General features: G+C 42.5%; 1 pseudogene; it reads right to left on the minus strand.

Annotated features, from left to right (window-relative positions):
- Positions 1–1,140: 1,140 nt before the first annotated feature.
- On the minus strand, positions 1,141–27,209 carry LOC109897222 (ubiquitin carboxyl-terminal hydrolase 1-like; annotated as a pseudogene).
- Between the last annotated feature and the right edge of the window lie 362 nt (positions 27,210–27,571).

The raw sequence follows: 27,571 nt of genomic DNA on the forward strand, positions 1-27,571 counted from the left end.
ATCTCGGGTTGGATCCGTTACCAGTAACCACGCAGGTCCCCAAAACGGGACCTGACATCTAAGAGGTTTATAAAACAGAAAAATGTGTTAAACATCTTGAAAAAAAGGTTACATAAAAATAAAATAAAAGGTTTATAAGTATATATTTCTGACTTCACAGAATTTTGTATATTTTTTTATCGTTGTCATATTTGGAACAGAATAAGTCTCTCTCCGCTACCTATTGTTCCTGCAGTGAGGAGTCACCATCTTCATTGAATGCGTTCACAATTTATTTGCAGATTAACTTCCAAAAAGGTTACCAGTATGCAAATTAGGGAGGCAAATGAACAGCTCGCTCCAATGTGATTCGGTGGGCTACACTGAGTACGGTTACATGCACACAATAATGCGATTATTGTGGGTAGACAGAGTAATACATTTGATTAAAATGTTTAAATACTTGGCAAGAAGAACGATACCCCTAATAATCCTGTTTACATGCATAGCCCCCCCCCCCCCCCCCCCCCCCCCCCCAAAAAAAGATTGGTACCCCCAAAAAAGTATGTTTTAGTACGAGTCTTTGCTAGTCCTGTGTTAGCGGACCGATATAGCCGCCTGTAGCGTGGGCAAAAAAGATCAGCATCTACACCAAACTACTTACATGGACACATCAGCAAATGGCCAATCAAAATAAACGTTTTGGGAAGCATATTTGATTCGGAGTTTGGACATAACGTTTGTATGTGAAAACTATTCTACTAAGCATTCATTTAGTTGTTCCAAACTCACTTCACTAGATCTAAAGAGGGGGGCTTGCTCGGCTGGTGTAAGCAGGTCAAATACACTACTGGAATGCCGATTAAGTTGTTTACATGTCCTAACAATTTTAAAGATTGCTCAGAAAAACAGGTTTTAATCTGCGTATTCTTAAATCGGCGTATGGTCAGAAGTGTGTGATGGGGCGGGGGTAGGTTGACCTCAGGACTCCCCACTGGAAGCCCGAGGTAGGGGGGAGCGTGGGAATCTATCAAATAGCGCACCTCTAACTTTGTACAGTACTAATGCAATGAGTAAAATCAGTCACACTACGAAATGCTACCAAATAAACTGAAGGGTGGGTTCGCCCAGGGAGCCATACAAGCTACAACCACCACTGACCTACACACATACAAAGTGGTGTCCCTGGCGGAAGACCCTCCTGTAAAATAACAGGTATGGAGTAGAAGTAGAGCAGGCTCTCAGGAAGTCCTCCTCAAAAAAAAGCATTTCAGAGTCATCAAAGAGCATCCACTTCCCCTCGTTCTGCAGCAGGCTGCTCAGGGCCTGCTCCGTAGACACCCCACCTCCAGCCCCCTCGCACCCAGTCACAAGGACCTCCTCAGCCTCCTCCTTTATCCCTCCATTACTACTGTGTCCTGGGGCCCTGGAAATCCGTCTGGATCATCTGGTGGTGATGTCTGTCCCAGTAGTAGGCTGCCTTGTCTGGGTTGGCTGTCTGCTTGTTGCCCCCAAAGTCATAGCTGGACAGGCTCCTCTGGCCCCCCCAGCAGTACCACCCCCTCTGAGGCCTTCTTGGCCCCCAGCTTGCTGTTTATTGTGGTGCTGGCAGAGTTGGCGTTAGCAGAACCATTTTATCCTTTACCATTGAGACTAAGACACTTCCCCTTCATCATAATCCAACACCTCTTCCTTGGGTTGCGGACCATGCAATTTCCCACCACACTCCTCTTCCTCTCCGCTCTGCTTCTCATCCCCCTCGGGCAGGTGGACCTTGGTGTCCTTGCTGTCCATCATCCTGATGTAGGTGGTGTACCGTCCGCTGGAGATGGTGACAGCGCTGTGAATGACCACAGCAAACAGCTGGTAGTGCTGCCCTCCAGTGGCTGAGGGGTGCATGCACCACTCCTCCAGAGAGCGCTTGAAAGGGGTCTGTAGGGGGGGGGTATTCACCTTTGAGAGGCCGGCGTACAGGTCCTTCCTGAACAACACAGAGAGAGAGAGAGAGAGAGCGTCAGTTTACACATGCTGAGTAGCTTGAGACACAGAGGTTACAAAGATGGTTGCAAAACAAACACTGAACTAATCTAAACACACTGAACCTTGACACCGTCCTTTTTTCATCAGATCGTCTTATCAAGTACTGTTGTATAATGTGGTGTTGCGCTTCTGTGTTATATTATATCTGATTGTGTGTTGAAGTTGTATGTAAGTGGCAAAGTATCCATCCACTGTAACTAGAGTAAGTGCAAAACCAAGCAGACTTGAGACAGGGGGCATTATAAAGGACAGAGAAGCACTTGAGGTGGATGGTGACGACCTCTGGGGGGGTTTTATCAAACGGCAGACTCCTCTCAGCCTCAGTGTAGTGGTGGCAGGTCTCACAGAGGTACTCTCCTACGATCCTCTCCACCGAGGCAAACTGGGAGATTGGCCACTTCAGAGTTTTCAGCTCCAGCTTAGGGTCAGGGGAGACTGGAGGGGTGGAGAGCAGAGCAGAGGAGAGGGTGTTAGGGTGAGATGGTTGTAATATGAGAGGATATACATTGTGGAGACTGTTGTTTGGGCTGATCTTTGAAACCGCTTGTTTAAGTGGTGACTGTTCATGTATGTGTAACGGGTGCGCATGTGTGGTAGAGTCTCTAGGCTGCAGGATTGCCGTATTAAACAAGAACCCTAGGTGAGTGTGTGTACACATAGTAACACCCCTCACATTCCGAGCTATTGTCTGGGCCGCGGTGTTCGTCCGCCTGCACTGGGACACTGATGTCCTGGAAGTCTTCTCTCCTCTCATTCCAGACAGCGTGTCCTCAACACCAGAAGGCCCTGGAACAAACGCTCCATCAGGTCCACACCCAGGCACTCTGGACAGGGGAGAGGAAAAGAGGAGAGTCCAGATTCAACATAGTAATAGACAAAACAGAATGGCTAAAGCAAGGGTAAAATAAAAAATGTGACAGACAGGACACGGTCGATGAAGTGGATTTCCAATGGCATGTACTCGGCTATGACCTCACTTTCAGCTTTCTCCTCCGCTTCCTTTCTTACTTTCTCCCGAGGGTTTTTCCTGTGTTCCCCACCGTTCTCCCGAGGTTGGCTACTCTGCGTCTCCTCCTGGTCAGGTTCGGCTGTCTCTGTCTTCCCTCCTGTGTGGCAGCTAATCCATCCCATGCTCATGAACTTAGAGAAGATACTGGGCTGCTTCCCTGAGGACAGCCAAGCTCAGCTTGGGCCTCTTCTTCACCTCTCCTTTCCCTTCCACGTCGCTTTCCTTCTCTTCCTGCTTCTTCTACCCCTCTTCTTCGCCTTCGAATTTTGGCACTACAGTGATGTCACTGGAGGACTTCCTCTTGGGTTGGGAGAGAGGTTTCCCGTTTTCGGCTGACGATACTGCCTTCTTGGCCTGCCTCGGTGTCACTCTTCCTCTTACCGCTTGTTTGACCATCATCGTTAAGTGAGATTTCTGAAGTTTTAGCCTGCTCCTCTGTTGCAGTTTGTTTTGGTGCCCACAGTGGTGGCAGTGTCTGGCTTGACCTCTGACATCATCATCCTGGTCACCCTTCTGTTCTTTCCTGATGGTCTATGAGGCCTCCTGCATGAATCCCAGGATGCATTGGAGCACCTCCTGGGTGTAGTGCTGTAGGTAGCCCTCGTATTTGGGATTCAGCTGAATGTAAAACACTAATCAGACTCAGTCAAATATTGAATTGAATATTTATTAATACAAGTTATTCTCATTGAGAATCCTTTTTTTGTTGACTTCTAAAAGAGAAGAGGTGGTGCCGAATCACATGGAGTTGCTGGATAGTTTCCACAGTTTGATCACCTGAATTGAACAGCTCCAGTCCAGCTACCTAGTCCACCCTGACAAGTTCACTGAAGGGGAGCTGGCCAAGCCTCCACACAAACTAGTCAACACACTCAGTTCAGACCCCAGCCCTACAGCAAGGCCCCGCAATACTGGGTCACATTCATTAGGTAAAGTGTTTCAGAATGTTCTGATATAATGGTTGTGTAAAATGGAGAATGTACTTTAATTTATAGAGACACAGAGCAGTTTCACTTTTTTTTATAAATGTTTTTATTACTGACAAAAGAGCAAAGTACAAATACTGTATCAATAGGTCTGTATAGCAGCAGATCAGGTCTACATTATTTGGGTGGTAGAGCTAGCTAATCAGGTCCAAAAAAACTGGGATATAGGCCAAATCTGGAAACTAAGTGAATATATTGATGAAAGTCACCTTGTCCTAGAGAGATTTACATGGTTACCAAAACATCATGCCAGGGTAAGCCTACACAAAGCACAACCCTTATTTTAAGTGTTTCTAAATTCCCTTACGGGAAAAATGAATGGTGGAAAAACGATTGGAAACATTTCCCTGTTTGACCTCTTGACCTCTAGGTTTTATGGGTATTATGACTCAAACTGTGGTACTCTATGGGGCAGGTGGAGGGGGCATCCCATGGCTTATGCTATCCGAGTGACCCAAACATCATACAAACTATGAGGTCCCCATGCCATGATAAAAATATTCCTAAATGCATATTATTTTTTATATTTTGATTCTCCCAGACTGTGCAGCTTTTATGTTGGTGATTGTTAGTTCTCAAAGATTGTCTTAGAAAAAAATATATACAGTGGGGAGTACAAGTATTTGATACACTGACGATTTTGCAGCTTTTCCTACTTACAAAGCATGTAGAGGTCTGTAAATCACATTGTATGATTTTTAAGTAATTCATTTGCATTGTATTGCATGACATAAGTATTTGATCACCTACCAACCAGTAAGAATTCTGGCTCTCACAGACCTGTTAGTTTTTCTTTAAGAAGCCCTCCTGTTCTCCACTCATTACCTGTATTAACTGCACCTGTTTGAACTCATTACCTGTATAAAAGACACCTGTCCACACACTCAATCAAACAGACTCCAACCTCTCCACAATGGCCAAGACCAGAGAGTGTGTAAGGATATCAGGGATAAAATTGTAGACCTGCACAAGGCTGGGATGGGCTACAGGACAATAGGCAAGCATCAATGATCATGAGGAAGGTGAGGGATCAGCCCAGAATTACACGACAGGACCTGGTCAATGATCTGAAGCGAGCTGAGACCACATTCTCAAAGAAAACCATTAGTAACACACTACGCCGTCATTGCTTAAAATCCTGCAGCGCAAACAAGGTCCCCCAGCTCAAGCCAGCGCATGTCCAGGCCCGTCTGAAGTTTGCCAATGACCATCTGGATGATCCAGAGGAGGAATTGGAGGAGGTCATGTGGTCTGATGAGACAAAAATAGAGCTTTTTGGTCTAAACTCCACTCGCCGTGTTTGGAGGAAGAAGCAGGATCAGTACAACCCCAAGAACACCATCCCAACCATGAAGCATGGAGGTGGAAACATCATTCTTTGGGGATGCTTTTCTGCAAAAGGGACAGGACGACTGCACCGTATTGGGGGAGGATGGATGGGAGATTATCAATGGTCTTGTATGTCTTCCATTTCCTAATAATTGCTCCCACAGTTGATTTCTTCAAACCAAGCTGCTTACCTATTGCAGATTCAGTCTTCCCAGCCTGGTGCAGGTCTACAATTTTGTTTCTGGTGTCCTTTGTCAGCTCTTTGGTCTTGGCCATAGTGGAGTTTGGAGTGTGACTGTTTGAGGTTGTGGACAGGTGTCTTTTATACTGATAACAAGTTCAAACAGGTGCCATTAATACAGGTAATGAGTGGAGGACAGAGGAGCCTCTTAAAGAAGTTACAGCTCTGTGAGAGCCAGAAATCTTGCTTGTTTGTAGGTGACCAAATACTTATTTTCCACCATAATTTGCAAATAAATTAATAAAAAATCCTACAATGTGATTTTATGGATTTTTATGGATTTCTTTTCTAATTTTGTCTGTCATAGTTGAAGTGTACCTATGATGAAAATTACAGGCCCCTCTCATCTTTTTAAGTAGGAGAACTTGCACAATTGGTGGCTGACTAAATACTTTTTTGCCCCACTGTATATATCAATCACATATCTCACATGTGACTATATTCAAGGTTAGAGTCAAGAAATGTACATTCTATTGATCTATTAAATAGTTTACATTTTAACATATCCAAATCATGTAGGGAGCAATATCTGAGGGTTTATACTTGTATCTGATCAATCCAAGTTAATCATCAAAACAAAATACATTTTTTTAATGTTTAATGAGCTGTTATTGGCAGACAGTTTTGGAAATCTCTTTGGATAGTTCCACACTGGGGGCATTGGTGAGGCTTCTCTCCTGTGTGTATTCTCGTGTGGGATTTTAGGTCCTGTGATTGTAAAAATCTATTTTCACATTGGAATGGCTTTTTTCCTGTGTGTGTCCTCTCATGATCTTTTACATTCCTGAACCAGGTGAAAGTCTTTCCATAATGAGAGTAGTGGTGTCGTCTTGTTTTATTTGCGTTTCTGGGTCTAATTCCCCACGGTTGAAAAGCATGCATTTGGTTTTACTAGCGTTTAAGAGCAGTTGGAGGCCACGGAAGGAGTGTGGCCTCCAACCGCTGTCAGATTGAGAATCTGGTCTCTCTCCTGTCAAACATAAACACAGTATTTAGTTGAACAGAGAAACCTAAATTTATCCTCCATAAAATGAAACAATCTTCCTATGAGATTTAATCTAGACTAGACCCTAAATCTGTAAACATGGGCACCCTCATGGACTTTATCCTGACCAACTGGCCCTCCAAATACACCTTCAATCAGGATCTCAACGATCACTGTCTCATTGCCTGTATCCGCTACGGGTCCGCTGTCAAACGACCACCCCTCATCACTGTCAAACGCTCCCTAAAACACTTCTGCGAGCAGGCCTTTCTAATCGACCTGGCCCGGGTATCCTGGAAGGATATTGACCTCATCCCGTCAGTTGAGGATGCCTGGTCATTCTTTAAAAGTAACTTCCTCACCATCTTAGATAAGCATGTTCCGTTCAAAAAATGCAGAACTAAGAACAGATATAGCCCTTGGTTCACTCCAGACCTGACTGCCCTCGACCAGCACAAAAATATCCTGTGGCGGACTGCAATAGCATCGAATAGTCCCCGCGATATGCAACTGTTCAGGGAAGTCAGGAACCAATACACGCAGTCAGTCAGGAAAGCAAAGGCCAGCTTTTTCAAGCAGAAATTTGTATCCTGTAGCTCTAACTCCAAAAAGTTCTGGGACACTGTAAAGTCCATGAAGAACAAGAGCACCTCCTCCCAGCTGCCCACTGCACTGAGGCTAGGTAATACAGTCACCACCAATAAATCCATGATAATCGAAAACTTCAACAAGCATTTCTCAACGACTGGCCATGCCTTCCTCCTGGCTACTCCAACCTCGGCCAACATCTTCCCTAAAGCCAACACCTAATTTGGCCGCCTTTCCTTTCAGTTCTCTGCTGCCTGTGACTGGAACGAATTGCAAAAATTGCTGAAGTTGGAGACTTTTGTCTCCCTCACCAACTTTAAACATCTGCTATCTGAGCAGCTAACCGATCACTGCAGCTGAACATAGTCCATTGGTAAATAGCCCACCCAATTGACCTACCTCATCCCCAGACTGTTTTTATTCATTTACTTTTCTGCTCTTTTGCACACCAGTATCTCTACCTGCACATGACCATCTGATCATTTATCACTCCAGTGTTAATCTACTAAATTGTAATTATTTCCCTACCTCCAGTGCGGCTTGGTTGGGTTGTGTATCGGAGGAGGCATGACTTTCAACCTTCGTCTCTCCCGAGCCCGTACGGGAGTTGTAGCGATGAGACAAGATAGTAGCTACTAAACAATTGGATACCACGAAAAAGGGGTAAACAAATAAGTGTATGTTGTGTAGTAAGCTGTTTGTAGCCCATTTTCCCCTCTTCATTTTGCCTACTGTTCTGACTTGGTGGTGCACATGTAGCCTATAACCTGTTTTAGAGAAATGTAATCATTGAATATTGTAAGAGCTTTCACTGTCAGCTTATATGCCCCCTTTATTTATCCTACGGTTCTGACTAAGAACGGCCCATGTTCTGAATTCTGTCGCTGTACATTTCAAAAGTGCTGAACAAATAGTTGAATTGACTACAGTACGTCCATCCTAGCTCGCTCATTAACGTCTTAATCAAAATTTTGGATTGCCTCTATCTGCTTGTCGTCACCTTTTGCCATAGTTTGTACATCTCAATTGTCAGTAGAAACCACATTTTTTAAGCAAGTCAGACATATCAGCTATGTTTTTTTTTTAAAGGCAGTAAATGAGGCTGAATTAACTGTTTCACTGCCAGACAAGGCTCCGCTGATAGTCAGGTGTAGCAGTGGTAAACTGTTGGGACTTTATGTAGGCCCTAATAGTTTGTGAGCACCGTTTGTCACCGTAAAGTGCAATTCATGTATTGTTTAGTGTTGTGTAGTGGCTTTGCTGGGATGCATCCCCCATTTTTTGGTTTTTGTTAGTCCCACCAAGATTTACACGTTAAACTCGCCACTGACTATTTCAGTCATTTGATCTAGCTCTCGAGAACACAAGATGGCATATAGCCCTCTCTAGGGTTCTCAGTCGGATGTATGGGCCACAGCTGGGCCAATGTGTACATTTCCGACATTGTTTTAACGTTAAAAAACAATAATCCTCACTTGCGGTACGGTTTTGGAAACCTTTGGAACTTAACTTTCATATGACAGACACTGCAGATAGGTACTTGAATGGGTAACATTTGACCCATTGTTAATAACGTTATGTTGGTGGTCCACTCTTAGATGGTATAGGCATCTTACAGGGTGGCTTTAACGAATTACTACATTAAAAGAACAAGTGTAGAACTTCAGTAGAATGCCCAGATAAAGGGAAGATCCAGAATTAGTACATCCATCCATTTTCTAAAACGTTTTTATTTAATTAATTAATTAATTAATAATAGATTCAACTTTTATAGTGCTATTCATTACAAAGAATCACAAAGCAATTCATTGTATACATACAAAGGCTATATAAGCTATTGATTCTTGAAGAATATAACTTATTATGAAATGGGTTGTTTTGATCCTGGGTGCTGGTTGGAAAAGCAGCGTTCCAAGCCTTACTGTTATTGGCTGTTATAGGCACACTATGCCTGGCTAACAGTTCAATCTGAAAATTATCACCCTGCCTCATAAGAATGTCATGTTCATGTTGCTGTCCTAATCATCTCTTGTATTTATCTAAACTTGCACATTATTATTTCCTTTTGCTTCCAGCCTAGCATTTAGTTTGGAACAGCGGGGGTTAATATAAGCCTAGCTGTCTGCCTGTCCGACCTCAGGAACAATGTTTCACCTTGGAATTTCGATCTCGGTACCATAGATAAAGAGAACTCCTTTCTATTTCTGACGCAGATCACGCTGAAAGTCCTGCCTTCCCATCTCCTCATTGGTTTATAGAAGCAGGTACCCACGTGCCATCTCCTCATTGGTTATACCCACGTGGGTGATTGAAAGACAAACTGTTTTGCCGGTCGTCGTGGTAATACTATGAAAGTTTAGATGCCGATCACCATATAAGTTCAAAGATGAAAAAGCCTGGAAGGAGGAGAGATGACAAGAAACGATTTGGTTGGCCGTTTTATGTGTGGATTAATTGTCAGAGTGACCCCATGCATACTTCCAAAGTTGTGGCAAAATGGCTTAAGGACAACAAAGTCAAGGTATTGGAGTGGCCATCACAAAGCCCTGACCTCAATCCTATAGAACTGAAAAAGCGTGTGCGAGAAAGGAGGCCTACAAACCTGACTCAGTTACACCAGCTCTGTCAGTAGGAATGGGACAAAATTCACCCAACTTATTGTGGGAAGCTTGTGGAAGGCTACCTGAAACATTTGACCCAAGTTAAACAATTTACAGGCAATGCTACCAAATACTAATTGAGTGTATGTAAACTTCTGACCCACCTAAGACAGTGAATTTCTACTAGGATTAAATGTCAGGAATTGTGAAAAACTGAGTTTAAATGGATTTGGCTAAGGTGTATGTAAACTTCCGACTTAAACTGTAGCTTCTCAATTCTCCTGTGTACCCTAATCGAGAAAGTGGTACCCTAATCGAGAAAGTGCCTTCCCACACTGGGAGCAGTTGTAGGGCTTCTCTCCTGTGTGTATTCTCTCATGCTCCTTCAGGCTCCTTAACCACCTAAAACTATTTCCACAGTGGGAACAATGGTAGGGCTTCTCTCCTGTGTGTGTTCACTCATGCTTTTTACTGGGTAAAACTCTTTCCACAATGAGAGCAGTGGTAGGGCTTCTCTCCTGTGTGTGTTCTCTCATGCTCCTTCAGGCTACCTAACCACCTAAAACTCTTTCCGCATTTGTAGCAACAGTATGGCTTTTCTCCTGTGTGTGTCCTCTTTTGGGTCCCACAACTCAGTAAAACTTTCCACACTGGGAGCAGTGGTGTCGTCTCGCTGGTTTGGACGTCTCTGGGTCTGGTTCATCGGAGGGACTCTCTCATCGTGAGTGTCTGGTCTCTCTTAAGGGTGTGTTCTGTCATGCCTTTTCAGGTAGCCTAACTGGGTAAAACTCTTTCCACACAAGGAGCAATGGTAAGGTTTCTCTCCTGTGTGTATTTTCTTATGCTCCTTCAGGCTCCCTAACCACTTAAAACGCCGTCCACACTGGGAGCAGTGGTAAGGCTTCTCACTTGTGTGTGTCCTTTCATGCGTTTTCAGGTCCCCTGGCCAGGTAAAACCATTTTTACACATGGAGCAGTGGTAAGGCTTCTCTCCTGTATGTATTTTCTTGTGTTCCTTCAGACTCCTTAACTGGGTAAACATTTTTCTGCACTGAGAGCAGTGGTACGGCCTTTATCCTGTGTGTGTTCTCTCATGCCCTTTCAGCTTCCATAACCACTTAAAAACACTTTCCACATTGGGAGCAGTGGGGTGGTCTTGCTGGTTTGGATGTCTCTGGCTGTGGTTCCTCTGAAGGACTCTTCCTGCTGTCAGGGCAAGAGTCTGGTCCCTCTCCTGCCAAAGACAAATCGAGAATTTAGTTCAGAAAGGAAACACCACACATTTGCTTAACCATTTACTAGAAAAGATTAACAATACATTAGGTCTTGACTAGGGATGTGCACGGTATTCGAAAATTCTAATATCTGAATGGATGTTAGTATTTGGATACTTGTGAGTATTCATTTTTGCGACAAAAAAAGTGACATATCTTAACACTGAAAAGTTTCTAAACTAAATGAAGATATCCATCTGACATTGTTATATAAAAGGACATACTATGACATTCAATATAACAACCTTTTCATTGTAGCCGTAGCCTTCATGTGTAGCTTGTTGTTTATTTTGGCCAATCAAGTGTCTCAATGTGTAGCAAGTGAAGTGAGAGTACACATAATGCAATATGGAATACAATTATGGAATTGAAAGGAGCAGGTAGGCTACAACGAGGCTGTTGTTTTACCTGAATCGGGTTGGGGAGAAAGCACAGCATGTCGCCTCAATTAGCCTAGCTAGCTAGCTTCTCTAGGCTACTCCAGTCAAGACGGGGCACTGTTATAAGGGATGATAAATAACATTGTGGCTGTTGTGGAGATGCTACTGCATCGCTCTCTCCCTCTGTCTGTTTGCTCCCATCTCACCGGCCCCTACTCACCTGCAGCAAAAGAGTGCCAGCCTCTTTGCCTCATGCAGCAGTGCTCAGGTTAAAAACGTGTATTTTGTATATCAAATATACGGATAAAGATTCATGATACTATTCAAATAGTGAAATGATTTCAAATCCCCATCCTTCGTCCCTCTGGCTCACTGCCAGAGCAAACCGGCATATAAAGATGATATAATAACTACAGGCAGTGAGCACGGTATGCTATACCAATCCCCCTGACTCTGCTCATGTGATCAGCTGATACCAGCACTCGGGTTTCCCTTCTGAACCGGCTTCGCTTTATATAAACAGACCTGAATGAACTGTTTTCCTATGAGGTCTAATCCAGACCACATCCCTCAATAACCCGAGGCAAAGCTTTACAACATTTCATAATTTTAAAAAATGTTAAAAACTTGCAGCCATCATAGTAATAAAGAGTTTCAAATCTAATCTTGCTCTCATGGAATGTCATGTTTTTAGGCTGAGCAGATCTCTATAATAATAGATATTAAGAAACATTTCAGTCAATGTCATTGGATACATTGTTAATAAAGGGTCTGTTGGTGGCCCACTCTTTGATGGTGTAGACATCTTACAGAGTGTGGCTTTAACAATTCCTAAATTATTCAAAAACACTTAAGTGTAGGGGCACGTTTGAGTTGTAAGGCTAAAGCGGAGGACTGTAGACAAAAGTTGACGAATAAAGTCAGGAAGGTGCATTTGCGACAGTCAAGTCTGACACTGTTGTGGTTTCCCAACAGCAAGGCTCAGATCAGCATGGCAGTGTTAAAGTAATTGACATTGTTTATAAAAGTATTTCTCTATAATTTCATAATAAACTTCTCCAACCCCATATCACACACTCACAAACTGAAATAATATATGTAGCCTACATTGTACAATCAATTGGTGAGATAGAGCCCCAAATATCACATTTAAATGTGTATTTATCCACTGTACATGAATCACGGCAAAGTTGGTTCCTGTTTCAGTCACGTCGTTTGGGCACAGCCGCGTGGTTCAAACTTCAACACTCTAATGATTGGTTGACAATGCAGGTGATGGCTGCAGGATGAAGCTGGTGAAGAGCAAATGCAGAAACTTGCAATTGACTGCAGTAAAAGAAATGAACTTTGAACACTTGGTTTTTGTAAAGTTTATGCAGTCTGACAATTTTTTATCGCTATAATGTAACACACTTTGAAAGGCCGGAGACAAACGATGGTCTCCGACTTGACATAACTGCTCTGCGCGAACCTAGAACTTCAGTAGAATGCCGCTTTAAAGCCAATATCAAGAATTCATTCATTTTTTGACTTGAATAATTACAAATAATTTGTAGACTGCAAATTGACCAAACAGATATAACATTTGACAAAAAAATCTTTTCAAACCTTGCTTTACATTTGTATATAACCACATATATCTTTCTATTCTGTGTGTTAGGTGTAACAATAGTATTGTTATGTGTTGCAGTGGGGACACTAATGTGTGCAACACTCGCTCCTACCATTCTACTGCAGTGACCAGCGTCTCTATTGATGATGAGATGTTGACTGTTAATAAACAATAGTTAAGCAGATGAAATGCTTTAACCGTCCTATCTGAAAAGAGACAGAACAGATATGAAATATGGTGACAGCGGAGACGAACTTGTCGGCAGGAAAATTACTTTCGCCATCGAGAGGCTGTGAGTAGCAAACTTGGAAGTGACTCGAAAACAGTGAGCTATGTAGCTATATAGCAAGAAGGCCACCTAAACGGGTGACACAGAGATAAACCACGTTGCAAGATGGAGAGCGCGCTTGGATTAAAACCACCAACAACATTATGCTTGGACACCAACAACAGCTGGAGAGCCGGAAATCGTGGAAAGAGGAGTTGACACTCTACCTGGTTCTTACTACACTAGAGGATGCGGAGGAGACCGTGAAAGTGAAACTTTTCTACCATCTCATTGGAGAGAGTGGTAGGAAGCTGTGTGAGACAATGACGTGTTCAATGTCCGCGAGGTCGTCAGTGAACCAGTTTATTGAGGCGTTTGACGCGAAATTGCAACCCAAAATTGAATGAGACTGTTGAGAGGTCAAGGAACTGATGAAGGTATTGATAAATAGGTGACATATTTTAAAATGCTAGCCAGTACATGCAATTGCGGTGATATTAAAGACTGGTTGATCTATGATAGAATTGTATGTGGCACATGCGAATTTCATCTTAGAGAGAGACTGCTAAGAGAGGATAACCTGACAGACAAATGTATGCCGATATGTAGATCTGTTCTGTCGATCTGAGTTGTCACGTAATAACAGTAAAACAATTCAAGGTAATGCAGTTGGGGAAGTACATGCAATAAAACATACAACAAATAAAGAAAAGGACTGGTATCCAATCTCATGCAAACTCTGTGGGGAAACACATGAGAGGAGTAAAAACAAATGGCCAGCTTTTGGAAGCAGTGTAAAAAAGTGTGGGAAGGACAATCGTTTTGCTGCAAAGTGCATGTCAAAGCAAGGGAAAGGAAAATGAGTGCATAACGGGACAGACAGATGAGGACACTGAGTGTTACTACAGACAAGAGACCTAGTCAGTTATTTGCAGCAAATGATCATTGTCAAAGAACTTGTGAGATTCCAGTTAGATTGTGGAGCAAGCTGTAATATTATCCCAATAAATCCTAGTGATGTACAGCAAGAGCTCACTACAGCCACTGGGCAAATGCAAGATTCAACTGAGGAATCCAGGAAAGAAATCCAGATACTGTGCCGCCTGTTTAAAGTTTGACGAGGTCTCTACAGTGCCAATACTAGGAAGTAAAGCAGTTCAGGCCATGAACCTAGAGAAATGGCAGTTTACATTTATTCTTTTGCTGTGGATAGCATTGTAACAGAGGGTACGGACACAGATGTTCAGTGAACTATGGAGGAGACGATGTCTGGAAGGAAACTACAAAATCGAGATTGACCACAAGGTGGAGCCAGTGAAACTACCTAAAAGAAGAGTTCCAGTCACAATGATGAAGCCATTGAAAGAAGGCAGAGCAGCCTTCAGGACAGGAGGATTATTACACCGGTGGAGAAAAGAACCCGATTGGATAAGCAGCCTTGTGATTGTGAAGAAACCAAATGGTAAACTGAGAATATGTATAGACCCCATACCATTGAACAAGGCACTAAAGAGAAGTCACTTTCCTCTACCAACAATCGATGCATTCTTACTGGACCTTTTTAAAAGAAAGAGTATTCACAGTGTGTGATGTCAAGAAAGGATTAGCCCGGCACCTGAAATGTTCCAAAGGAAATTGAGCCAAGAGCTGGAGGGTTCACCGGGAATACACGTCATCGCAGATAATATTTTGATTACAGGAGCGGGTGATACGCTGGAGATAGTAAACAGAAACAATGTTGAGAAACTGAGGGCATTCCTAAACAGATGCAGAGAAAAGAACATAAAGCTGAACTCAGACTGGTTCCGCCTGAGAAGAAAATAGATTCCATACTTTGGACACCTACTGACATCAGAAGGACTCAAAATCAACCCGGTGAAGTTTGCGCGATACGAGAGATGCCGAGACCGACGGATGTGAAAGGAGTACAACAACTACTTGGTGTGGTGAACTATCTGCCAAAGTTCTACAAACACTTATCTGACAAGTGTGTTACTGGGACAGCTGACGCACAAAGAAAATCCATGGGACTGGAGTGAGATGCTCAAACAGGCGTTCCTCAAGATCAAAGAAACCAATGCCAACGCACCAGTACTGAAGTTCTATGACCCTGAAGATGTTTTATTTTCTATATATTTGTTTAACCTTTAATTAGGCAAGTTAGTTCATTCTTATTTACAATGAGGGCCTACCCCGGATGACACTAGGCCAATTGTGCGCTGCCCTACGGGACTCCCAATCACCGCTGGATGTGATACAGCCTGGATTCAAACCAGGGACTGTTGTGACGCCTCTTACACTGAGATGCAGTGACTTAGACTGCTCCGCCACTCGGGAGATGAACTGACACTACAGCACGATGCCTCGAGAGACAGGACTAGGCTCTGCCTTGATGCAAAGTGGGAAACCTATAGCATTTGGGAATCGAGCACTGACAAAAACAGAGATAGGCTACGCCCAAATAGAAAAATAACATTTGGCAATTGCTTTCTGCATGGAGAAATTCCAACAGTATTCTTATGGCCGGAGAGTGAGTGGACATTCTGACCATAGGCCACTGGAGAGCATTGTGAGGGAGTCTTTGCTGAGCACACGAAAGAGACGTCAAGGAATGTTGCTCAAACTACAGAAATATGACATTGAGGTTACATATGTTCCTGGGAAGGACATGTTGCTTGCCGATACTCTGAGCTGAGCATACTTACCAGGAAGTACCACAGAAGGATCAGTTGAAGCTGAAATAATCGAAAGCATTAATGTGGCCCAATACCTACACATCTCAGAGGAGAAGCTCAAAGATAGTCACTCTGAAACCACAAAAGACAAGAAAATGCAGACACTGATACAGACCATTCAGTCGGGATGGCCAAAGAAGAAAAGGGATACACAGAAAGATGTCATACACTACTACTCATTTCAAGATGAACTGAGTGTTCAAGTTGGAATCATATTCAGAGGAGAAAGAGCAGTTATTCCAGACACACTCAGAGGTGAAATAACTAACCAGATTCACTTTTCTCACATTTGGAATGAAGGATGCCTCAGGAGGTCAAGAAAATGTGTACACTGGCAAGGCATGAACGAACAGGTTAGGACATTCATAGAAAAGTGTGATGCCTGCAGGATGCAAAACAACTAAAAGAGACACTTTGTCCACATGAGCTGCCAAGCCAACCATGGGAAAAGGTAGGCACAGACATGTTTACATTTGACAAACAGAGATTATCTGATTACTTTCCAACTTCTGGGAAATTGACTACTTACCTGTCCACTACTGTGATGCGCAAGGGATACCAGAAGTCTGTTTCTCTGATAATGGACCTCAGTTTCTCCCAGGATATCAAAAGATTCAGTGAACTGTAGGAATTCAAACACAAGACCTCGTCACCTGATTACCCTCAAAGTAACGGGAAAGCATAGTCAGCCGTGAAGGGGAGGCAGGTAGCCTAGTGGTTAGAGCGTTGGACTAGTAACGGAAAGGTTACGAGATTGAATCCCCAAGCTGACAAGGTAAAATTCTGTTGTTCTGCCCCTGAACAAGGCAGTTGACCCACTGTTCCTAGGCCATCATTGAAAATAAGAATTTGTTCTTAACGGACTTGCCTAGTTAAATAAAGGTAATAAAAAATAAGACGGCAAAACATCTGATGCTGAAAGCCAAAACAGCAGACAAAGACCCTTGCCTGGCTATAGTGGATCATCGCAATACAACTTCGCAAGGACCGAACGCGAGCCCAGCTCAAAGACTGCTGAGTAGGAGAACCCTACCCATAAGGGACAGTCTTCTACAACCAGAGATTGAAAAACAAAACAAGGTCTGATTCAATACCAGAACTAGTTCTGTACGATGGCGGGTGGCCTAAACTGCGTCGTATGCCATTACCTAGAGCAAGTTGTAATCTTAACTGGCACATTTCGAACGATGCTTTTGTGAGGCGCAGTCGGGAACTAGTTCTGTACGATGGCGGGTGGTGGGATCGATAAACCAGAATCATTTGCTGCAAATGATTTACTTAAAAATCATACAATGTGATTTTCTGGATTTTTGTTTTAGATTCCGTCTCTCACAGTTGAAGTGTACCTATGATAAAAATTACAGACCTCTACGTGCTTTGTAAGTAGGAAAACCTGCAAAATCGGCAGTGTATCAAATACTTGTTCTCCCCACTGTACATGCAAAATACAAGGTCAGTACCAATATCAATGTAAATGGATACCAGTGATAGCTGAGGTAGATATGTACATCAGGGGTAAAAGTGCCTGAGAAGCAGGAAAAATATAATAAATAGTAGCAGCAACGTACAGTGCCTTCAGAAAGTATTCACACACGTTGACTTTTTCCACATTTTGTTGTGTTACAGCCTGAATTTAAATTGGATTAAATAGAGATTTTGTGTCACTGTCTTTCATGCACTATGCCATAATGTCAAAGTAGAATGATGTTTTAAGACATTTTTACAAATGAATGCAAATTGAATTAAGTATTAGAAGTATTAGACACAGTAAGTATTAGACAACTTTGTTATGGCAGGCCTAAATAAGTCCATGAGTAAAACTGTGCTTAACAAGTCACATAATAAGTTACATGCACTTTGTGCAGTAATAGTGTTTAACATGTTTTTGAATGACTACCTCATCTCTGTACTCCACACAAACAGATACTTGTAAGGTCCCTCAGTTGAGCAGTACATTTCAAACACAGATTCAACCACAACAACCAGGGTTGAATCTGCCTCACAATGAAGGGCACCTATTGGCAGATGGAAAAAAGGAAGCAGACATGAAGCATGAAGTTTTTAATTACACTTTGGATGGTGTATCAATACACCCATTCACTACAAAGATACATCATCCTTCTTAATAAACTCAGTTGCCAGAGAAGAAGGAAACTGCTCTGGGATTTCACCATGAGGCCAATGGTGAATTTAAAACAGTTACAGAGTTTCATGGCTGTGATAGCAGAAAACTGAGGATGGATCAACAACATTGTAGTTACTCCACTATACTAACCTACGTGACAGAGGGAAAAGAAGGAAGCTGGTACAGAATAAAAATAGTAAAATAAACATGAATTCTGTTTGTAATAATGCACTAAAGTAAAACTGCAAAAAATGTGGCAAAGAAAGTAACTTTATATCCTAAATACAAAGCCTTATGTTTGGGTCAAATCCAACACATCACTGAGGACCACTCTTCATATTTTCAAGCAAGGTGGTGACTGCATCATGTTATGGGTATGTTGTCATTGGCAAGGACTAGGGAGTTTTTAGGATAAAAATATACGGAATAGAGATAAACAAAGGAAAACCTAGTTCTGTCTGCTTTCCAACAGACTCTAGGAGACAAATTCACCTTTCAGCAGGACAATAAACTAAACACAATGCCAGTTATACACGGGAGTTGCTTACCAAGATGACACTGAAAGTTCCAGAGTGGCCTAGTACTTAAATCGGCTTTAAAATCTACGTCAAGACTTGAAAATGTCTGTCTAGCTATGATCAACAACAAACTAATTTTGGCAAATATTGTGCAATCCAGGTGTGCAAAGTTCTTAGAGACATACCCAGAAAGACTCACAGCTGTAAGGTGCTTCTACAAATTATTGACTCAGGGGTGTGAATACTTACAGTGCTCTACGTAATTATTGGGACAGTAAAACATGTTTTGTTGTTTTGGCTCTGTACTCCAGCACTTCAGATTTGAAATGATACAATGACTATGAGGTTAAAGTGCAGACTGTCACCTTAAATTTGAGGGTATTTTCATCCATATCGGGTGAACCGTAGAGAAATTACAGCACTTTCTGGACATAGTCCCCCCATTTTAGGGGACCAAAAGTATTGGTGTGTATAAATGTAGTCAAAAGTTTAGAATTTGGTCAAATTCCTAGCATGCAGTGATTACATCAAGCTTGAGACTCTACGAACTTAGATGCATTTGCTGTTTGTTTTGGTTGTGTTTTAGATTATTGTGTGCCCAATAGAAATGAATGGTAAATAATGTAGTGTCATTTTGGAGTCACGTTTATTGTAAATAAGAATAGAATGTTTCTATACTTAACTAAAATATAAACACAACATGCAACAATTTCAACAATTTGACTGAGTTACAGTTCATATAAGGAAATCAGTCAATTTAAATAAATAAATGAAGCCCTAATCTATGGATTTCACATGACTGGCCAGGGGCGCAGCCATGGGCCTGGGAGGGCAAAGGCCCACCCACTTGGTAGCTAGGCCCACCCAGCTGCTTATGGTAGAGAAATGAACATTAAATTCTCTGGCAACAGCTCTGGTGAACATTCCTGCAGTCAGCATGCCAACTGCATGCTCCCTCAAAACTTGAAACATCTGTGGCATTGTGTTGTGTGACAAAACTGCACATTTTAGAGTGGCCTTTTATTGTCCCCAGCACAAGGTGCACCTGTGTAATGATCATGCTGTTTAATCAGCTTCTTGATATGCCACACCTGTCAGGTGGATTGATTATCTTGGCAAAGGAGAAATGCTCACCAACAGGGATGTAAACAAATTTGTTTACAACATTTTAGAGAAATATGCTTTTTGTGTGTATGGACATTTCTGGGATCTTTCATTTCAGCTCATGAAATATGGGACTAACACTTTACATGTTGCATTTATTTTTGTTTAGTATACATTAATGTGGACGCTACCATAATTACGGATAGTCCTGAATTTATCGTGAATAATGATGAGTGAGAAGGTTAGACAAACAGTATCATAACCCACCCAAAAAATGCTAACCTCTCCTGTTATGGTAATGGGGAAAGGTTAGCATGTCTTGTGGGTATGATATTTGAATTCAGGCTGTAACACAAAATGTGAAAAAACACAACTTGATGGCAGTAGCTATCTACTGTAGATATACAGCCAGCAAGCAAAATAATTGCAAACGGGTTAGCATCTAAATATTAGCTTGTTAGGAACATATTTCCTCCAATGCTAGGAACGTATTTCTTCCAATGAAAAGGTGCCTCGGTCCCAAAGCACATATTCTCTGGAGACTTGTGGGCAGAGTGTTGTTGACGTCTCCCACTGTATGCACTTTTGGTAGCCTGATTGTATCCAGACTAAGGAGAAATCTGCACAAAATGAGTCCCTGACCACGTCCTGAGGTGGTCAGTCAGATCTGAACACAATCAAACCACAAAGCAACTTTTGTGCATCTAGACCTGTCTTTTCAATGTGATCTTCGTATTCTGATAGCAGAAGTTGCATGTAAGTGTCAAGTGTAGACACGGCCTGATATGATTGTATCCCGCAGTATGAGCCTCTTTTCTTCCTACCCTAGGCTGAGTTAGCAGCCCTGGGCTCCACTTTATCAACTCAGATCACCCCTCTTGGTCTATCTCTACTTGCCACAGAGGTTAGCTCACTTCTTCCTACTGTTAACACTTTATGGGTAGTTTGTGACAAGATATACTATGCGTCAGCAGGGGCTATTTTTGTGTACAACACCAAATGAGCAATCCATTATTTATTAATAGTCTGCTCTGCACTATTTTAGCACGGCCTGGCTCTTACTACGCGTTCTCACCTTTCACGCTGAATAAGTTCAGCCACGGGGTATAATAGCGGCAGGTCCTCCCTTTCTAGTTGACCAAACAACAGCCTCACGGGTGAGTCACACTCTCTAAGTCCCATTTTTACAGTTACCCTCGAGCTCCTCTGTAGTTTCCTGATCGAGCCCACAATATGGTCTGGCTGCAGGACACCTAAGGTGAACCCCCTGAACCTGTAGTTGTTATAATGCTACATTTCTTCTTCAGCACTTAATTCATCAAATAATTTAACTAGTTATTGACAACCAGTAACACTTCTTTTTGGGTTCAACAGTTTCATAATTGATGGATTGTATTGTTTTTTTTATATACCAATTGCATTGCAGTAGTTTCTAAACAATAGTACTTCAGTTATTTTCTTACCTTACCCAATAAATTATTTTTACTTATAATACGACAATCATCAAAATAAAAGCTAGACTGTCAGGGAGAATTGAAAATTCATAAAACAATTTTGCAGTATTGATTTTGTTATTATGTTTGCGCAAAATAACACAGCATTAGCTATGGCAAAATGCATAGAACTGCAGGAAATTAGATTTAAAACAATAACAATTTATCTTAGCTTCATGGAGAAATTTGTAGAACTGCAGGAAACTGGTTTAAATATTGCAAAAAAATTTGCAAATGTATTAAATTGAAAACTGAAATACCTTACCTACATAAGTATTCCGAACTTTTGCTATGAGACTCGAAATTGAGTGGAGTGGAAAATTCAATAGTTTGGACATGATTTGGAAAGGCACACGCCTGTCTATATAAGGTATAACGGTTGACAGTGCATGTCAGAACAAAAAAACTGGATTGTGTCGGGGCACCGATCTGGGGAAGGGTACCAAAACATTTCTGCAGCATTGAAGGTCCCCATAAACACAGTGGCCTCCATCATTCTTAAATGGAAGAAGTTTGGAACCACCGAGACTCTTCCTAGAGCTGGCCACCCGGCCAAACTGAGCAATCGGGGAGAAGTGCCTTGGTCAGGGAGGTGACAAAGAACTCAATGGTTACTCGGACAAAGCTCTAGAGTTCTTCTGTGGAGATGTGTGGACCTTCCAGAAGGACAAGCACCTCTGCAGCACTCCACTAACCAGGCCTTTACGGCAGAGTGGCCAGACGGAAGCCACTTCTCAGTAAAAGGCACATGACAGCCCGTTTGGAGTTTGCCAAAGGGCACCTAAAGGACTCTCAGACCATGAGAAACAAGATTGTCTGGTCTGTTGAAACCAAGATTCAACTATTTGGCCTGAATGCCAAGCATCACATCTGGAGGAAACCAGGCGCCGCTCATCACCTGGCCAATACCATCCCTACTGTGAAGCATGGTGGTGGCAGCATCATGCTGTGGGGATGTTTTTCAGCGGCAGGGACTGGGAGACTGGTCAGGATCAAGGGATAGATGAACGGAGAAAAGTACAGAGAGATCCTTGATGAAAACCTGCTCCAGAGCACTCAGGACCTGAGACTGGGGGTGAAGGTTCACCTTTCTAAAGGACAACAACCCTAAGCACACAGCCAAGACAACGCAGGAGTGGCTTTGAGACAAGTCTCTGAATGTCCTTGAGGGGCCCAGCCAGAGCCCGGACTTGAACTCGATCGATCATATCTGGAGAGACCTGAAAATAGCTGTGCAGCAAAGCTCCCCATCCAACCTGACAGAGCTTGAGAGGATCTGCAGAGAAGAATGGGAGAAACTCCCCAAATACACATGTGCCAAGCTTGTAGCATCATACCCAAGAAGACTCCAAGAAGACTGTAATTAAAGAGTTAAAGGGTCTAAATACTTATGTAAATGTCATATATATATATTTTTTTTATCAGTCGCAAATCCTGTTCTTGTTTTGTCATTATGGTGTATTGTGTGTAGATTGAGGGGGGAAAAACTATTTCATCAATTTTAGAATAAGGGTGTAATGTAACAAAATGTTGGAAAAAGAGAAGGGGTCTGAATACTTTCCCGAATGCACTGTAACATCTGTTTTTTTGTGTTTTGTTGCTGTACATTTTATCATAAATTTTATTTTATTTGGGTTGGTAAAAAATCTGAGTAGTGGGTAGATTTTTTAGATATTTATTTTATGCCCTGGTAATGACTGTATACCGGGGTATTTGGAAATATCCACGGTATGGTTTTTCAATACCTTCAATAACGTTGAAACTATTTACTTGTAGCTACTTTTTAAGTAAATACCTGCAGTAAACTTGAGCAATACGTTAGGCAATAAAGCCGATCGCATTCTTAATTTCACTGGTCACACGGTCTTTGTTTACAAGCACACAATGACCAGAGACCCAGAGCCTTGAGTCACAGCATGCGCCAGGTGATCTAGTTACAGTATGGAATTCACAACTAAATGTTTACCAGCTAGATAGCTTATAACTAAGTTAATGGTTTAAAATGGGCTAAATGCTCTGCAGTTGTGCATTTGGTTTGCTAATTCAGTAGCTTGTTATCTAGCTAGCTAAGTGGTTTGCTTCTTACCTGCAATTAGCTTGAATTCTCATATTTGATTTTTTATTGTGTTTCTCATGTGTTTTCTTACCTATATTATTACGTATATTATTTCCTTTATATTATTTCCTCTCACCTTGATATTGAATACTGCATTGTTGGGAAAGAGCTTGCAAGTAAACATTTTACTGTACTGTTTCACACCTGCTGCTGTACCCTGTGCACGTGACAAATACACTTTGAAACTTAAAATGTGTGTGTGTGTGACTTTGTGTCTGTGTGCGCGAGAGTGTCGTGTATATTTGTGCAGTGGTGTAAAGTACTACTGAAGTCGTTTTTTGGGGTATCTGTACTTTACAATTTATTTTTGACTACTTTTACTTCACTACATTCCTAAAGAAAATAATGTACTTTTTACTCCGTACATTTTCCCTGAAACCCAAAAGTTATAAGCGCAGAAATCGACCCAGCCGCATGAGCATGCTTTTGCGGCACAGTCGATAGCGCGCCGGACCTCGGGCTCGAAGGTCGAGGGTTCGAGACCTGCTTCCTGTCTGTTTCATCACACTATTATACAGTATTGCACAATGTTTACTATTGACATGGTATATCACACTGTTGGCTTAATAAATTTTTCCACAAGGAAAAAGTACATTCATTCACGTTTCTTCTCCTGCAGATAGTGTATGAGATCAAGGCTGATACTGTAGGTCCCATTCTATACTATCATACAGTATTGCACAGTGTATACTATAGACACAGTAATATTACACTGTTGCCTTCTTTTTCCAGTATTCCAGGCTGAGTTTGCTTGGTCACAATAGTTGGTTGGTCACAATAGTTTTATTATACTATTTTAGTTTATGTGTCAGGGGGCTAGGGTCAGTTTGTTATATCTGGAGTACTTCTCCTGTCATGTCCGGTGTCCTGTGTGAATTTAAGTATGCTCTCTCTAATTCTCTATTCTCTCTTTCTTTCTCTCTCTCGGAGGACCTGAGCCCTTGGACCATGCCTCAGGACTACCTGGCATGATGACTCCTTGCTGTCCCCAGTCCACCTGGCCGTGCTGCTGCTCCAGTGTCAACTGTTCTGCCTGCGGCTATGGAATCCTGACCTGTTCACCGGACGTGCTACCTGTCCCAGATCTATTATTTGACCATGCTGGTCATTTATGAACATTTGAACATCTTGGCCATGTTCTGTTATAATCTCCACCCGGCACAGCCAGAAGAGAACTGGCCAACCCTCATAGCCTGGTTCCTCTCTAGGTTTCTTCCTAGATTTTGTCCTTTCTAGGGAGTTTTTCCTAGCCAACGTGCTTCAACACCTGCATTGCTTGCTGTTTGGGGTTTTAGGCTGCGTTTCTGTACAGCACTTTGAGATATCAGCTGATGTACAAAGGGCTATATAAATACATTTGATTTGATTTGATATTTTACAGTACAGACAGTAACTATCATAGTTTCCCATGGAAACTCACGTCTCAGCTCTATTACACTGAGGGTTTCAGTGCATAGCTGTGTTTACTATAGTTCTGTTGCACTACTTTACAGTACCGACAGTAACTATCCCTTAATTGGAAACTGACAGCTCTATTACACATTAAAAGAAATCACAGTGTGCAGCCAGGTTTACTATAGTTTTTCTGTTGCACTGCTTACAGTAGGCTACATACAGTAACTATGCTATACTGAACAAAAATATAAACACAACATGCAACAGTTTCAAAGATTTTACTGAGTTACAGTTCATAAGGAAATCAGTCAATTGAAATTCATTCATTAGGCCCTAATCTATGGATTTCACATGAACTGGGAATACAGATATGCGTCTGTTGGTCACAGATACCTTTAAAAAGAAAGTAGGGGCGTGGATCAGAAAACCAGTCAGTATCTGGTGTGACCACCATTTGCCTCATGCAGCGTGATACATCTCCTTCGCACAGAGCAGACTGTTGTTTGTGTCCAGTGGAATGTTGTCCCATTCCTATTCAATGGCGAAGGTGCGAACTGGTTGGATATCGGCAGGAACTGTAAAACACTGTCGTACTCGTCGATCAAGAGCATCCCAAACATGGGACATGTCTGGTGAGTATGCAGGCCATGGAAGGAATGGGACATTTTCAGCTTCCAGGAATTGTGTACAGATCCTTGCGACATGGGGCCGTGCATTATCATGCTGAAACATGAGGTGATGGTGACGGATGAATGGCACGACAATGGGCCTCAGTATCTCGTCACGGTATCTCAATGCATTCAAATTGCCATCAATAAAATGTGATTGTGTTCGTTGTCCGTAGCTTATACATGCCCATACGATAACCCCACCGCCACCATGGGGCACTCTGTTCACAATGTTGGCAAACCGCTCACCCACACGACACCATACATGTGGTCTGTGGTTGTGAGGCCGTTTGGACGTACTGCCAAATTCTCTAAAACAATGTTGGAGGCAGCTTATGGTAGAAAAGCTGCCTCCATTCAATTCTCTGGCAACAGATCTGGTGGACATTCCTGCAGTCAGCATGCCAATTGCTCACTCCCTCAAAACTTGAGACATCTGTGACATTGTGTTGTGTGACAAAACTGCACATTTTAGAGTGGCCTTTTATTCTCCCCAGCAAAAGGTGCAAACGAGAAAGGGATGTAAACAAATGTGTGCACAAAATTTGAGATAAATAAGCTTTCCGTGTGCATGGAACATTTCTGGGATCTTTTATTTCAGCTCATGAAACATGGAACCAACACTTTACATGTTGTGTTTATATTTTTGTTTAGTGTAGTTTCCAGTGAACATCCTAGTTTCCCTTGGAAACTCACTTTTCAGCTATTACACTGCGGTCTTGCACAGTGTGAAGCTGGGATTGCTAGTTTTCTTTTGTACTCACAGTTAACACAGTAACTATCCTAGTTTCCCCTGGAAACTCACATTACTGCTCTATCACACTGCTGTTTTTCACACAGTGTGTAGCTGGGTTGGTGCTCAATCGTTTTTCTGTTACACTACTTTACAGTACATACAATAACCATCTTAGCTAGTTTCCCTTGGAAACTCGCAACTCAGCTCTATTACACCGAGGGTTTCAGCATATAGCTGAGTTTACTATAGTTCTGTTATATTACTTTACAGCACAGACAGTAACTAGATTACACTGTGGATCTTAGCAGTGTGTAGCTGGGGTTGGAATATTCTTTTGTTACACTGCAGGGTATACACTACCCATCTCTTCTTCCCACAAAGAGAAACTACCATTTCCAGTAGGGCTTTTCACCTTGAGAAATGCGAGGCCCAAAGGCCAAAATGAGAAGTATGTGGAGTCCCCGTGAGCACTGAATATAGTGATGGAAGGCTACAAACTCCAATTACAATGCCAGCCACCGTTATAGGTTTGGCGCCTCAAATATTTCAGGGTCTTCTAGTGTTGAAGCCCTGGTTGTGTTGAAGCCCTGTTTCCGAATGAGTTCAGATGAAGGAGTGTCAACCTACATCCTAACCCCTCATTCTGGCCAAGGGTTCTGTCTGACACACACGTTAACCAGCCATTACAGTTGTTCACATACGCCCCACTCGCTGTTGCGGATGAACTAGGGGCTTCCCCCAGTGTGTTGTTCCCGGCTAGGGCAATGGACATTTACTTTTCACAGATGCAAGCAATACAAAAGCTTCATCATTGTTCGTTTACTATGGTGTGAGAGTTCTGGGCCCTAGCCTATCCGACCAGACTCTCACAATGCATTGCGGACACAGTTACTGCAGCATTTCGGCTGTCCCGCCGTCCTTTGCCTTTACTGTGGTGGAACATTCTACTGGTGGAGGAACTGCCTTACCTGTACGATTGGATAGTCTGCCCCACCCAGGGAACAGGCCACAATGGACATGAGGACCATCTTGAACTACATTTGAGTTCTGGGCCACACCCTAAACGAGGGGAAGTGTCACCTGACCCCCCTCACGGAAGGTGATCTACCTCGGGATGTTCATAGACTCTACTCTCATGAGGTCACGCCTCCCTCAGGTGAGAGTAACAAAATCATATCCTACCTCAACTGTTGCCGGCTCGGACGAGCCATGTCGGTGTTAAAGTGCCAACTGTCGGTGGCTTCACTGTTGGTTCAGCTGGGCATTCTCCATCAGGCTACTGGTTCAACCTCCACGGCTGACACCCCAAACAACACAGACACAATCAACTGTTGGTCCTGAGTGCATGTTTAAGGACCTTATCGAAGTGGCTATCTCTCTCCTTCCTGTT

The sequence above is a fragment of the Oncorhynchus kisutch genome, linkage group LG10 (genome assembly GCF_002021735.2).
Source record: "Oncorhynchus kisutch isolate 150728-3 linkage group LG10, Okis_V2, whole genome shotgun sequence".
Taxonomy (NCBI): domain Eukaryota; kingdom Metazoa; phylum Chordata; class Actinopteri; order Salmoniformes; family Salmonidae; genus Oncorhynchus; species Oncorhynchus kisutch.